We start from the raw sequence: 16,383 nt of genomic DNA, 5'->3' as shown, positions 1-16,383 counted from the left end.
TATTTCTCTGCATTTTTTAAAGAATAGAAAGTTCAAAAGATGAACATTTATTTGAAATATAAATCTTTTGTTACATTATAAATGTCTTTACTGCCAAAATTCAAACTTAATTAAAAAAGCAAACTTTCTTTTATTCTACATTCATTGCACACAAACTGAAATATTTCAAGAGTTTTTTTTTTATTATTTTTGGTTACGACTTACAGCTTAGGAAATTTTAAACTTGAGTATCTCAAAAAAATTTAATATTTTCTCAAATATCAATCAAAAAAAGAATTACAAAACAGAATTGTTCATGATCTCCAAAGTAGGTTTAATTCTGCACTCAATACCTGGTTAAGGCTCCTTTTGCATGAATTACTGCTTCAATGCAGCGTGGCATGAAGGCGATCAACAAACAAAAAATATTTCAGTCTGTGTGCAATTAATCTAGAATATGAGAAAGTTCGATTTTTTTTAATTAAATTACAAAAAATAAAGAACTTTTCCATGATATTGAATTTTTTTGAGATGCACCTGTATATATATATATATATATATATATGCAAAAGTGAAAAGTGAAGGGAACATTAAGATCTACAGCAACCCCCTTCAAATCCAAATCATCTTATATTTCCTTTTTGGATTTCAGAGTGTATCAGTTTCTGACACAGAGGGAGCAGAGAGAAAGACTCACTGTTGTCGCTGTTTTCATCTTTGGTCCCGTTGACGGTTCCATCCGGCAGCATCTGCAAGTAGAAGCCCTGCTCGCTGAAGAGCCTGGTCACTATCCCCTTCAACTGAGGCTCTGAAACACACGTCACAGACACAAACACGTCACAAAAGCACAACCGCAAAACCTGCACACCATCAGCACTCTCAGAAACCGCTTCAGTGCTTCTTTGTAGCAGGTTTCTGAGTTGAGCTACATGGCTCTTTGGACATTATAAAGTCTCAGATGTTACATTACAGGTTCTTCTGATCCGATAATGGTGAGCTAGACAACACAACATGTTTTTATGGAACTCAAAATGTTCTCCCAATACAAAACCCTTTAAATAAACCACTCATGCACACAAACAAACACAAGTTTCGAATGGGACGGAAGCATCATAATGCATGCTGAACTGTCATATAATGCTTAGAATTGTTCAAAATGCATGAATTAAAAAAGGAACCTGTCATGTTACCGAAACAGCAAGTGCTGTTAACCAATTAAAATGTGTTAATTGTTTCAGTACCTTGCTAATTATGTTAGTAAACCGGCTCCCCTTCTGCTCTGACATCTGTGACACTGTCTCGCTCCCAGCATGTTTTCAAGTGTTTCGCCGCAATATTTAGTATTACAAAAGGTCATGCGCTATAAAAAGGCCAATGAAATTTGAATTGCAGACACACTTGTACTATATTTCTCATTTTAGAAGAGCTCAGTCGACCAGCATGAACAGAGAGAGGAGAAAAAGTCATCAAAAGTGATACAGACATCATAAACAAACCGAACTGAACTGAACAGAATAGAGTTTGCCAGCTTTAATATGCATGTTTTATTTACAACAGAATAGTTTCTCATTGTAACCTTGAAATGTAGCATTTTCTGTGAAGCTGCTTTAAAGCAACATGTGCCAATATGTGAAAAGCGCTATTAAAATGATCTTGAATTGAATTCATTTGAAATTTAATTGCAAAGACACACCTGTAAGCAGTCAGAATAAAGTAACATGCTGCAGTTCACGCTCACACTTCATAATGACATTTATTAATAACATTGTGCCATTATTTAATGAACATTATTGAAATGAAAAATTTAAAGTTCAAACTCAATACACATTTAAATTAAGTTCACATATATTTGTATGTATATATTTATATTTTGTATGTGAAGCACATTCACTACCTGTTAAGCATTAAAATGTTAATGCACTAATATTTAATAGTCAACATTTGAAGTGGATTAAAACCTTTCAAAGTTGTCCTAAAACCAAACCAATACCCGTTCTTTGAACTTTGAATGTTTTTGATCCATTTCAAATGTTGACTACTGTATATTTGACTATATTAATGTCTAATATTGTATAACTATTCATATTTTCAATCTGTATTATATTTTAAAGTGTTTATTGTGAGAGTTATCATTAAAAATGATATATTCAATGATATTAACAGACAAATATTTTATATCTAAACTTCGTTTTTATTATACATTTTATTTATCTTAATTTTATCTGATATTGTACATACACTTAATATTTTAAGGTATTTATTGTAATCTATCTATCTATCTATCTATTGTACACAAACTACTTGTTAAACAATATAATGCAATTAAAGTTATCAATAAAACAATCATATTTGTGACCCTGGAGCACAAAAGCAGTCATAAGTAGCACAGGTAGCAATAGACAACAATACATTGTATGGGTCAAAATAATAATTTTTTCTTTTATGCCAAAAATCATTAGGATATTAAGAAAAGATCATGTTCCATGAAGATATTTTGTAAATTTACTACCGTAAATATATCAAAACTTAATTTTTGATTAGTAATATGCATTGTTAAGAACTTAATTTGAACAACTTTAAAGATGATTTTCTCAGTATTTAGATTTTTTTGCACCCTCAGATTCCAGATTTTCAAATAGTTGTATCTCAGCCAAATATTGTCCTCCTAACAAACCATACATCAATGGAGAGCTTATTCATTCAGCTTTCAGATGATGCATAAATCTCAATTTCGAAAATTTGACCCTTATGACTGTTCTGTGCATCAACTATCTATTTTGCATTATGAATGTTAATGCAGTCATCAGAGTAGCCTAATCAATAAAACAATCACGCAAATCTAACAAGCAGTAACAGAGTGTAGCATAAACAGCGACGCAAACTCTCATTTGCTGTTGTCTGCGCGCACAGGTGATCGTCACGCGCTGCGCACAGGTGTGAATGAACTGACCTGGTTTCCGGCGCACGGGTCGTTTTTTCCCGCTGCAGAACCGGACTTTACCGAAGAGTCCGAACAGGTGCCGGTCGCACAGGGAGCCTCGGCCGGAGGGCTCTTTACCTGGACTGGAGCGGCGCTTACCGGTCGCCGCTCGGTCGCTGTTTGACTCGCGCGCCTGCCGTTTCTGTCGGATGAGTGAGCTGGCGATCGCCGCGGCCATCTCTCGGGAGAGCGAGGGACGCGGGTCCGGTGACGATCGTGCAGATTCGGTGCAGATTCACGGTGCAGACCACCGGCGCGAGGGAGCGAGCGCGCGCGCGTCTCTCGTGCAGGCATGCACCGGAGCATGAGCGATACCGATAGACTCGGTGTATCCTACCACGGAAAGCACTTAGAGTTACATAACCGCAAAATCAGACCACATAACAACACCGATACCGTCCAAAAACGAGTCCTAACGGAGCGTCAGATATTCACGACATGAAGAGCGTCGAAACGCGCAGCTGAAACGACGGGCGATGGGTGTCCGCTTCTTAACTTCTCATCACTAAGGTCCGGTTTGTCCTCAACATGTTGATTTAACAGCTCTCACGCCATCTCCGTTCACAGTCCGTTTCCAGCATCTTTCCTAAAATCCGGTGCAGGGAATATCCTCAGAAAACCAGTCTACAGATGCATCCTGTGTGATTCCAGCCGAGGAGATGAAGCTCAGAGTGATGCTGAGGGAACGAGAGACAGGGAGGAGGAGTAATGTGTGTGTGTGTGTGTGTGTGTGTGTGTGTGTGTGTGTGTGTGTGTGTGTGTGTGTGTGGTCGGATGAAGGAGAGCGACTCGACTGGGAACAGAGAGGGGAAGGTCAAAGCAACAGCTTTCCCAAAAGATGACAGTCGCAGCGGGAGCACAACGGCGGCTTGAACCAGAAACAAAACTTGGTTGACCAACACTATTAAAAACAAAGATTCATTATTGGCATCAATGGCTCTATGAGGAACTTTGAACATCCATGGAATGTTTCAAATGCAGAAAAGGTTCTTTATAGTCGAAAAAGGTTCTTTAGATTTTTTAAATGTTCTTCAAAAGGAACCAAAAATGGTTCTTCTGTGGCATCACTGCAGGAACACCCTTCTGGAACCTTTATTTTAAAGAGTGAATACAGGTTTTTAAATGGTCTCATCTTTGAGGTATGGAAGCTTGGAAGCTTCTGCCACTGGTTAAAACAATAAAGATAATTCTGACTTTTTCCCCTCCCAATTCTGATTTTGTATCTTGCAATTCTATTTTTTTTTTCTCTTTTGTCTGAATGTTCTCAGAATTGTGATATAAATTCCGAATTGCGAGACAATAAGTTGCAATTATCTTTTTTTAAATTCCATGCATGGCAGGGAAAAAACAGAATTGTGAGTTAATTGTAAACTTAGATTTCTGAGAAAAAAATAGTCATAATAATTATAAGAAAAAAATTCAAAATTGAGAAAAAAACATAAAAGTGACAAAAAAAAAAAAATCTTTTTAATCCTTTAAAATTACTTTTTTTATTAGGTGGCGGTAAAAAGAAGTAAATAAATAAAAAAATAAAAACTGAATTGTGAGATGTAAAATAAACAGAACTGCTATATAAATTCAGAATTGCGAGATGAAGACTAAACTTGCAATTGCGAAATGTAAATTTGGAATTGCGAGCAAAAAAATAATTCTGAGTTTATATCTTCATCAATTCAAAAGTTTTTTTTTTTTAGAACTGCATGAAAAAAAAAAAAATTATCTCGTGATGGAAACAAACTTTAACATCACGACCCAGATATAGTTGTGAAAAAATATTTTTCGTGCTTCACATAGGGGTAAAAAATATAGTGTGAAAAAAGTATATATTCTGAAACCGTGAATCCCATTTTACACTTCTGTTTGCGAACATTTCATTTCTGGGTTGCAAAATAAGGTGGATGCGCTTATAAGATTGCTTTAAACAGGATTAAACAGGAAAAAACCGTGCAAGTGTTGCTTTCAATTAATATTACAACTTTAGTTTCTACTATAAAGCAGCTGTCCAGTGTGTTCATGTTTTTATCTGTGTCTAACCTCAATGCATCGTCATAGAAGGCGGAGCCTCAGAGCCACACCCACCTAATTACATAAGACCAAAGGGAGTCTGAAGGTGTTTAACTGGAAATGTTTCTGAAATATTTCCAGTTTTGAATTTTATTTTGTTTGGAATGACGTCACACCTGTTCGTTCATCAGTTTCACCTGAAGGGTATTGTAGAAAATTTATACAGTCTCTGAAACAGCTCAGCTTTGATTAAAAAGCCTAAAACGGTATTTCTCGCTGGACAGACTTCCATGGGGAAAAAAACATTGCAAAATCATTGCACAAAGGTCATTTCACAACACTTGCAAGATGTTGAGTACAAAACTAATGTTGCAAATAAGTCCATACAATGCAGACCATACTTAACGAACAACATTTGTGAGTCAGTATCGTTAGGACAAAGTTTAATTAGGGCATTTCAAATAATTACATTTATGGATGGTTTGGCTTCATGTGATTGCTTTTTATGATGAACCGTGTTAATTTGCGCGGGGAGGTGAATTGAGACGCCCTCCGGGTCTGTGATGGAGCAGCTGTCACTGCTGCTGACTCAGGTACTGATATTGTATTGAATACGCAGAGCTGTCAGGTGCTGAGAGATGCTTTCTGAAGTCTCTAGTAAAGAGGCCAATCACTGTGACCCAGATACATCATTCAACCTTCATCACACAACACTGATTACTTTATCACTGGGAGAACGAGAGAGAGAGAGAGAGAGAGAGAGAGAGAGAGGATGTCTATCTATAGTCTCCGCCGAGTAGGCCAGTAGTACTTGTGCACGCTAGTTCACACGCACACACACACACACACACACACAAACACAGATTTGACTACACAAAAACAAAAATACAAACACACATATAAACACAAAAACAAACAAACAAACAAACATAAACATATTTATAAATATATATACATACATACATATATACACACACACACACACACACACACACATATACGTATATATATATATACACATATACATACATACATATACATACATATACATATACATACATATACATACACATACATACAGCGTATATATATATATATATATATATCTGTCAGTCCAATGAGTCAATAAGTCATGGAAAAAATCAATAAATCATGGCACTATATTTTTCCATTACTTTAACTCATTAAAATATTTATCATATTTAATAATGTTTTTATTATATTTTGCATTTATTTGATCAAAAATACTAAAACAAAATTGAATTAATATTTCAATTATGATAACTTTTTTAATGTTACAAAAGATTAATTTATAATGTAAATATATAACATTTATAATGTTACATTTTTAAGGTTTAGATGTAATGTTGAACTTGATATGTATGTAATTTTTGATTATGTAAATTGACTTTGCTGCATCTTATGTCTGAAAATGCTACATAAATAAAGTTTATTATTATTATAATTATTTAAAAATTTTCAAACAATATTTAATATTTTTTAATGACAATTTGTTATTTGATAATTGGTCAAGAATTGTGTTTTTTGTTGGCAAAAGTGAATTTAGACAACATTATAATGTACAATATGAAATATGGATAACTACACATTTTGATATTAATAGTTCATGAGGTCAGACCTCCATTACAGGAAAGTGCTGTTCAATAAATGGTGTGCTTAAACAGTTAAATCTTAACATAGTACTTTCCCTTTAACTTAAGGCACTGCACACTGAGTCCGAAATTTTCGTATATGTTTTTTCGTATTCGTTCCTTTCTTATCAAAATGCTTGCTACATATGCGAAAATGCAGAAAATCGAAGCTGATCCAATTTTTTTTATGACGGACGAAAGTTTCAGAGGCAGTATGTAAACATGATTGACATGATGTCGTATTTATTTTTTAACGTGCAAAAATATCGTACGAGTGTGCAATGACCTCAAGTGTGCAAGGATCTTAACAAATACGAAATAATGCATACGAAAATTTCTGTGCAATGACCTTTACTGCTAGATATTGGCAAAAATAATCTGATCACTTATAACCTCCTAACTGTCCTTTTTGAACATTGACGTGAAAATCCACTATGCAAACTAAAATGGTTGTAAATCATGAATGCATCGGAATACAAATAAGTTTACTGTAAAGAAAATGTACTGTACTATTTTTATTTTATTTTATTTTATATAAAATACATAATTTACAAAATGTTTTGGAATATAAAATCAAAGCCATATGTCTAACCATGTTCCAAATTTGAAGTTGATATCACAAAAATTGAGGTTCCTATTAGATTTTGTTTAGATGCTATACCAAAAATAGCCAATGGGTGACACCCAAACATTACAGAATTTTTTTAATGCATGTTCCTTTCACAAATCCATAAATATATCACAAAATAACCACCATACATGAATACATGAAACATTGAGACCCAGACCTTTCCAACAACGTCAAGACTAGAAAAGATTCGTTTTGATTATAAAATACTGTAGTAAATTGTGTAATGTCCGCTAGGGGGAGCAGCCTGCTAAAGGGATTTAAAGTACCATTTTCATAATAGCGCAATGTCCGATTTCAAAATAGTTTTCATGGAATGAATTTTGTTTGTTTAAACTTTCGAATGATTTCAAATTACATCTAATTTGGGATGATTAAAAAATATGTGATCGGTTAAAAAAAAAAAAAGGCAGCTAACAAAAGCACCAAGCCAGGTAACAGGTCAAATATCAAATGTTCAGAAAAGTTTTACTTTTGTATGATGATGATGACCTGTGGTACTGTGTTGAGTCAGCACTAAACCAGTGACCTGTAAAGAACAGGATGAAAATAAGGAGGAAGAGGAAGGCTGAGCTTCATCAGATCCTCTGTGAAAGACGAGTGTGGGTGTTGACAATGACCCCTAATGATTTAGGAGTTGTATAACCCCATCTCAGCACTGCACGAGTGTGTGTGTGTGTGTGTGTGTGTGTGTGTGTGTGTGTCCTGAGGAGTGTAACCTGCCCTCAAAACGGATCCCAAAATGAGTTTATGTTTCAAAGACTGAGATCAGATTTGGAAAAATAAGAAAAGAGACGGAAAACTGAAACTCTATAATCTGTATTTAGTGTCTGTGGGTTGGTGGGAGCTGTGCTCTGATTGGTTGGTTGACAAAGGAAGGAACCAATGGCAGACCGGTGCTATCTGTCATTATTATGACCCCTGATGGAGCAGTTTGGAAATTGATCAGAAAACTCAACACCAACACACACACACACAGGTCATCAACAATTATGAAGTTTCAATCAATATCTTTCTTGACCCCATCACTTGGACACATACATATAAATAAAACATTTCAAACAGGCCATCTACGAACGGAATATATTTAAATACATTCAGATATTGAATGAATTATAAGTAGGGATTAAAATGTGCACTTGATTTGATTCTACTCTAAACCACTAGATTGCACAAAAAATTACCAAAGCACTTTCCTAAACATCTGCATTTCACTATGCATGTGAAAATTGTGCTGATTCTTGATGCAGTCATGCAAATCAGCATATTAGAATGATTTCTGAAGATCATGTGACACTGAAGACTGGAGTAATGATGCTGAAAATACAGCTTTGCATTACAGGAATAAATTGCATTTTACAATATTTTCAAATAGAAAGCATTTATTTTAAATTGTAATAATATTTCACAATATTAATGTTTTTACTGTTTATTAATGGTTTAAAACCAATAAATACAGCCTTGGTGAGCATAATGACTCTGCACTAATTTTATGAGCATAATAATTTTATCTCATATTTAAAGTTTTTTCAAATGTTACAGATGTAGGTAAATGAGATAAAATTACTAAATACATTTTGAGACAAAGGTCAATTATGTTAATTATAAATTAGACATTTTTATTAAGTTGGCTGCCCACCTTACTAAAAAAATAAAAATATTTAAAAAGATGTTATTCATCATATCATAAGTGTATAGATGTTATTATTCATCATATTTAATATACAGAATCTTTACTTTAAGTCTTTTTTTATTTTAATGAAAGGAATATTTATTAAATGAAATAATTTTGTTTATTAGAATAAATAGAAAATAGAGCAAACTTTGCTGAAGTGATTGTTTTGAACAAGTATTAACTTCTTTAACTATAACATATCAATAATGGGAGCCCTGAACATTTCTAAGATTTAAAAACAAAACAAACCACTTTCATGATTTATTTTCCCCCAAAATGTGTAGATTCATCAATTTTAAATAAATACATGTGTTTCATTCTGTAATCATACACTAATGGGAGTAGTGAAAAATCGCTCAATGCATTGCATTCTGTCACTGAAATCTGAACAGATAATGCTGCATTAGACAACCTCTTTGCCCTCATGATGCCTAAACAGTGCAGTCTAGTTAGGCAGCTTACTTAGCTCTACGGTTCTATGCTGCCAGTTAGTGGTAAACATCGTGAAGCGCAACCTTCATCACAATCCATTAGACACAGCAGTAGCAGCTCCGCAAAAGAACACTACAGAGAGCGTGATGAATGTTTCATGTGTGTATTTGCGTGATGCAATCGTTTATTCTGAGCGCCTGAATCATTTATGAGAAAGCTCGACCGTCTTCAAACCTCTCCGCCTGCACTCACATCCACATGCAGCTTTAAAACCAGCACTATCCAACAACTTTATAACAATGTCTCTGAACAAACATGAACATTCACTCATACAGACTAATAAATACCAGCAATGAAATGTTACTATTTGTCTCCATAGCAACCACGGAATTCTTTATGTATGTTCCATGTATAATGTAACGCCCTTGATCTCCTACAGCACACCTACAATCATGAATAACACGTATACAGTCCTGTATGGCATCATAATGCTCTTTGCAATTTTTTTTTTTTTTTGAGTTATTTTGATTTAAAAAAGACAAAGAGTGTCTGGATGAACTCCACTAGAGGGCAGTGTAATACATTTACATTTACATTTACTACTTGTGCGTAATCAGACTCTACTATAAAAATCAACTTACAAAAAACAAAATTAAAAACAATCAGATCAACGAGAACAACAACGGTATACAAGTGCTATGACAAGTCTCAGTTATTTAATTAAAAAACACGTAGCCAGGGATTTTTTTTTTTTTTTTTTTTTTTTTTTTTTTTTTTTTTTTTTTTTTTTTTTTTGGGAATATGATAGAAAAGAAAAAAAAAAGGGTAAAGTACTAGTATTAGTTGGTTAAGTGCAGGCGAAAAAGATGAGTCTTTAGATGTTTTTTGAAAATGAGTAAAGACTCAGCTGTTCGAATTGAGATCGGGAGGTCATTCCACCAGCTGGGTGAGCAGTCCAGGAAAAAAGTCCGTGAGAGTGATTTTGAACCTCTTTGGGATGGCAACACAAGGCATCGTTCACTTGCAGAGCGCAAACTTCTGGAGGGTGCATAAGACTGAACTAGTGAGTTTAGGTAAGTTGGTGCCGTGCCAGTGGTCGTTTTGTAGGCAAGCATCAGTACCTTGAATTTGATGCGAGCGGCTACTGGTAGCCAGTGTAACCTGATGAGGAGAGGAGTAACATGGGCTGTTTTTGTGGCTCATTGAAGACCACCCTCGCTGCTGCATTCTGGATCAGTTGTAGAGGCTTGATAGTACATGCAGGAAGGCCCGCCAGGAGAGCATTGCAATAGTCCAGTCTGGAGAGAACAAGAGCTTGGACAAGAAGTTGGGTGGATTGCTCTGACAGGAAGGGTCTAATCTTCCTAATGTTGAATAAGGCAAATCTACAGGAGCGGGTCATTGTAGCAATATGGTCTGTGAAGCTTAACTGATGATCCATCACAACTCCTAGGTTTTCTGGCTGTCCTGGAAGGAGTTATGGTTGACGAACCCAGCTGTATAGAGAAGTTGTGATGAACGATGGGTTAGCTGGAACCACCAGCAGTTCAGTCATCTTAGTAAGGTTGAGCTGAAGGTGATGGTCATTCATCCAGCTAGAAATGTCACTCAGACAGGCTGAAATGCGAGCAACTACCGTCGGGTCATCTGGTTGGAATGAGAAGTAGAGTTGAGTGTCATCAGCGTAGCAGTGATAGGAAAAGCCATGCTTCTGAATGACAGATCCTAATGACGTCATGTAGATGGAGAAGAGAAGCGGTCCAAGTACTGAGCCTTGAGGAACCCCAGTAGCAAGTTGTTGTGACTTAGAAACTTCACCCCTCCAAGACACCATGAAGGATCTATCAGACAGGTAGGAGTTAAGCCACTGGAGTGCGGTTCCAGAGATGCCCATCTTTCTGAGGGTGGACAGGAGAATCTGGTGATTAACAGTGTCAAAAGCAGCAGACAGGTCCAGCAAAATGAGTACTGAGGATTTTGAAGCTGCTCTTGCCAGTCGCAGGGCTTCAGTAACCGAGAGCAGGGCAGTCTCAGGTTGAGTGGCCACTTTTGAAGCCAGATTGATTGCTGTCCAGGAGGTTTGTCTGTACATGAAACATAGAGAGCTGGTTGAACACAGCTCGTTCGAGTGTCTTTGCAATGAATGGAAGAAGGGATACCGGTCTGTAGTTTTCTAGAAGTGCTGGATTTAGAGATGGTTTCTTCAGCAGTGGGCTTACCCGAGCCTGCTTAAATGCTGAGGGAAATGTTCCAGAGTGAAGAGAGGAGTTGATAATGTGAGTAAGTGAAGGTATGACTGAAGAAGAAATCGCTTGAAGGAGGTGAGTGTGGGGATCGGATCCAGAGGGCAAGTAGTAGGATGACTGGACAGGATAAGTTTGGAAACGTCCGTCTCTGAGAGTGGAGAGAAGGAGGAGAACGAGTGAGCATTAGTCGTTGTGAAGTTATCCTCAGTCTGCGGCGTGGAGAATTGGTCACTGATGGTTCTTGTCTTATTTGTGAAGAAAATACACACACATACTAAACATCCAGCTCCCATGCTTCACTCCCAGTGCTCCATAATAAGGACAATGTATTTAAGAGATTGAGGTCAGTAAGATTTTTCTTTTCCCAAAAGAAATTAATATTTTTATTCATCAAGGATGCATCAAATTGCTGTAAAGACATTTATAATGGTACAAAAGTTGCTGTTGTTTTGCTTTTGGACTTTCTATTTCATGAGACAATCCTGAAAAATAAAATGTATCACAGTTTCTACAGCAATATTTGGCAGCACAACTGTTTTCAACATTGATAATAACCAGAAATGTTTTTTTGAGCAGCAAATCAGCATATTAGAATGATTTCTGAGGGATCATGTGACACTGAAGACTGGAGTGAAAATTCTGCTTTACAGGACAGGAATAAATTGCATTTTAGAATACATTCACATAGATAACAGTTATTTCAGACTGTAATGATTTTTCACGTTTTACTGTATTTTTGATTAAATAAATGCAGCCTGGGTGAGTAGAAGAGACTTTAAATGAAAATATGAAAAACTTTAACTTTCTTACCAACCCCAAACTTTCTACTAGGGGTGGGCGATATGGAAAAAATATCATATCACAATTATCTCAAAATAATTATAACAATTATTTTGAGGTATCATGATTCATGATTTTATCACGATTCTTTGTCATGTTGGTTTTACTATTTTGTAGGCCTGGACCAGAATATTAGATTATTCGAATATTATAAAAAAAAAAAAATTTAAAAATTCCTGAACACCTGTCATCCCCCGCGAAACGGTTCTCATTCGCCCTTGAATATGAATCGCCCATGAGTGAACGTCATGATTCAGTTAATCTGGAAGAGAAAACAAAAATACAAAAGACCTCAGCTGTGTGGGAGCACTTTAAATTGAGTGAGGACAAGACAAAGGCAGTGTGCCAAATATGCGATTTGAAACTGGCCTACCACAACAGCACATCAAGTTTGAAAAATCACCTGAGTTCTGTAAGTAGTACGCCTATAGTATATTGTTGCAGTAAAAAAATACCGAACTTTTTATCCGGCATGTTAATCAGTAATTTTACACATGATAAAAACGTGCACTTAATTTGCTTGGAAAATACTTGCGTATACAGCAGTCATAAAAAAGTACAGTAGCCCAGTTTAATAATAATTTGTCTATATTAAAAGTATTGCTCTTAACAGGCTCTTAGTGCAGTGTCTGTTCTTGGAGCATATAAGCTCTGCCCGCGTGAGACGCAACGCTTCTGGCTCGCGCTGTTCTGTAGTTTATTAAAAGTTTATTCATTCTGAACGTGTCGCGTGTCAATATTGCACCAAAATGCGACACTGCACTCCCTTGGGTCCGCAGCGACACAGCTGCCACGCGTGAAGTCGATTGGATTAATGGTTCTCGACATAATAAAAATGAAAACAGACAAACACACAGAGACTCCTGTCTTTATTACACCGCGTCTACAGCGCACACAACGTGGAGACACTTTTATCGTCCGCGATCAAAAATCGTCATATCGCACACCCCTACTTTCTACAAGGTGATATATCTGTATATGTGTGTGTTTTTATACCGTAACATAAAACAACCAACAACTAAACTTAAAACATTTGGATTTATGTGATGTTTTGACATTTTTGTAGAGTTACATGTTACAAATATTATTATTATTTTTTTTTTTTTTTTTTTGTAAAAATGACAAAAAAAATGGCTTGGAAACAATTCTCACTCAGAAATGAATAGTAAATTTCTCAAATAATTATAAAAGAACTGACAAGAAACACTGAATGAAACAAAATTTAGAAGTACAAAAGTCTGAAATAGTATTTTCTTGTAAAACACTCCATTATTCTTTGTTTTATTTAAATCTTCAAAAAATTGTTTTTACAGTGTATCTCAGAAGAAATTGACAACTTAAAATAAATCAGTATTCTTTCACATCACATGATGAATTTTCTATCAGCAAAAAGCAATGGCATTACACGATTTATTAATAAAGAAAGCTGAACTTTGCAAATATAAATTCTTTGCTCCGACACACTAAAATTAGCTATTTATCATATTTATGGTATAGAGTATAATGATAATATTTAACCCAGCATGTTTTAGAGTGTGCATTTACCCTTATCTTTTTCTTTTCTATGTGCATATTTCTAATAACATATTAATGTATGATACATATAGTATTGGAAATATGAATGTTAATGTTTACCTAATGTTGAATCTCAATATAAAAAACATTTTAATAATCATTTAAACCGGTGCACTTCCTTTCTCTCGTTCTCATGTACACAGCAGACAGACAGTACTTTATAGAATAATAGTAAAACATGTATTAATGCCAGTCCACAGTGAACTTTACACATGCAAATGTTGAACAAACCTTCCAAACAGCCATAAAGAAAGAATCAATCTCAACAGGCTCAGATGAAGACAGGCCATGCAAAAAACCCAATCCTGAGTCCTAAACTCGACTTAACTAGTTATGCATTCAAAACACTGAGAGTCATGCAGATTAAATGCAGCATGCACTGATTCAATAACAACAGCTGCACTGAACTGCATATGCAAATTTCACAATGCATGGCTGACATCACCGTCATGCAAAGGCACCCCTGCAGTGACACAACAACTTTGAGGAGAGAATAGTTGCCATGGTGATGCAAAGTGTTGGGAAGTGCTGTAGCTATGGCAACACATCAATATGGGAAACGTGATTGGGTAATGCAGGTTTATTTGAGAGCATCTGCTCGATATGACGTGTGGCATGACAGAACTATTACAGGCGTTCATTGCAGTCAAACTGCGACTGTAAGGAAAATCAAGGTCAGGTTGCTATAAATAGCCCGATTCATGAATTATTTCTGCCGGAACATGACTGACAATGTTTCTCAAGTCTAAACACCTAAACACGTACACCAAAAAAAAAAAAAAAGTGGAACATTGTTGCAAAATTAACCCCCCGGGACAACCATCATGCCGTTTCCATGGCAACAGAGACATGTATTTTGTCTGAATAATGATGCAATTCATTCACAATCACACACGTAAAACATCTCAGGACTCTTTCTGATGACATTGTGTGTGATTTGTGATCTTTAGCATGCATGAGTGTGACTCTGGTTTATTTATGACACGCAGATCAGCGTTCAAATCCCTCCTTTGTGGTTCCTGGCAACATAACAGCAGCATTTTATGCTCTCATAACAGTACAAATACTAACAGTGTTGTAGCTTTTGTATGTTGAATTAGATTTTATTTTTACATTTCCCATTTTCATTTGAATTTTAGCTAAAGGTTTAGTAATTATGATGTGTTTTTGCCTTTTATTATATATTTTTTAATAGGTCTATATTAGTATATTATATTATGTATTTTTATTTATTAGTTTAAGGCAAGACACTCTGGGTGAACGGTCGAAAAAATGTAACTAATACTGATTACATTAATTTGCATACATTTCAAGAACATTAATTTGAACATTGGATAAAGCCACATTTAAAATTCCTATTTCATTTTGTTGACAGATTAATAACCAACCAATGGAAGCTCAAAGGTGTTTAGGAGCCAAAACGAACTCTCCCAGAAAGTTTGTTTTTTTGAGCTGTTTCGAACTGCCAAAATAAACTCAAAACGAACTTCGTTTCAGCCTGATTTTGTTTGAAATGACGTCATATCAATTCGTTCTTCGATTTAGTTTGAAGTATATCAGGGCCTAGAAACAAACTCATTTTGACAAAACAAACCTTTAAAATATACAGCGTATATTCTAACTGAAACATACAGACACAAATAGATAAAGTGCAATAATAAAATCATCTGAATTATAAACAAACCCTTCTATTAAAATTCTTGAGAATATAGATAGAAATATAAAACTTAAGTTTAGTGCAAGTGCTGTTGAAGTGGATAAAGAAACACACTTTATAAACTGTAATAGAAACCTACGGATGCAAACAGATAAAGTGCAATAATAAAATCAAGTGAATGATATATGAACAAACAACTCTATAAAACCTTCAGAATGTATATATGAATAAAACTGTTAAGGTTGTGTATGAAAGTGCTGCCAAAGTGGAGAAACAAACTCATTTTGAGAAAACTGTACTGTAATTGAAACCTACAAATAGAAAAAAGTGCAATAAAATGAATACACAAAAGTGTACTTTGGATGGTTTTTCCCATTATTCTAAGATAACACATTATGAATAGCCCAAAAACTAAACTTGGAAAAATAGCGTTTCACATGTAGTGTCTCGCCTAAAGTTTATTAAATTTTAATTATTTTAGTACTTAAACTAAATCAAAATTGGAAATGTTGACTTGGCAACTCGCTCAAATAATATAAGCATTTTTATACTTTATGTTAGTTAACATTCATTTGAAGTAAAGTAACAGAATAATTTTGGTTTTAGTTAACTATAATAACCCTGCCTCACATTCAACTCTATTCAACTAAACACAGAAGAAAGTCATATTTAGTTATAGTACTGGCATGAATGATTATTTGTAGTGATGTGGATC

The 16,383-nt window shown here is 35.2% G+C and overlaps 1 pseudogene; it reads right to left on the bottom strand.

Annotated features, from left to right (window-relative positions):
- The window catches only part of LOC109111621, a 14,842-nt pseudogene extending 11,183 nt beyond the window's left edge, over positions 1-3,659 (bottom strand).
- Positions 3,660-16,383: the final 12,724 nt, after the last annotated feature.

The sequence above is a fragment of the Cyprinus carpio genome, chromosome B15 (genome assembly GCF_018340385.1).
Source record: "Cyprinus carpio isolate SPL01 chromosome B15, ASM1834038v1, whole genome shotgun sequence".
Taxonomy (NCBI): domain Eukaryota; kingdom Metazoa; phylum Chordata; class Actinopteri; order Cypriniformes; family Cyprinidae; genus Cyprinus; species Cyprinus carpio.
This window is presented reverse-complemented; position numbering and strand designations above follow the sequence as displayed.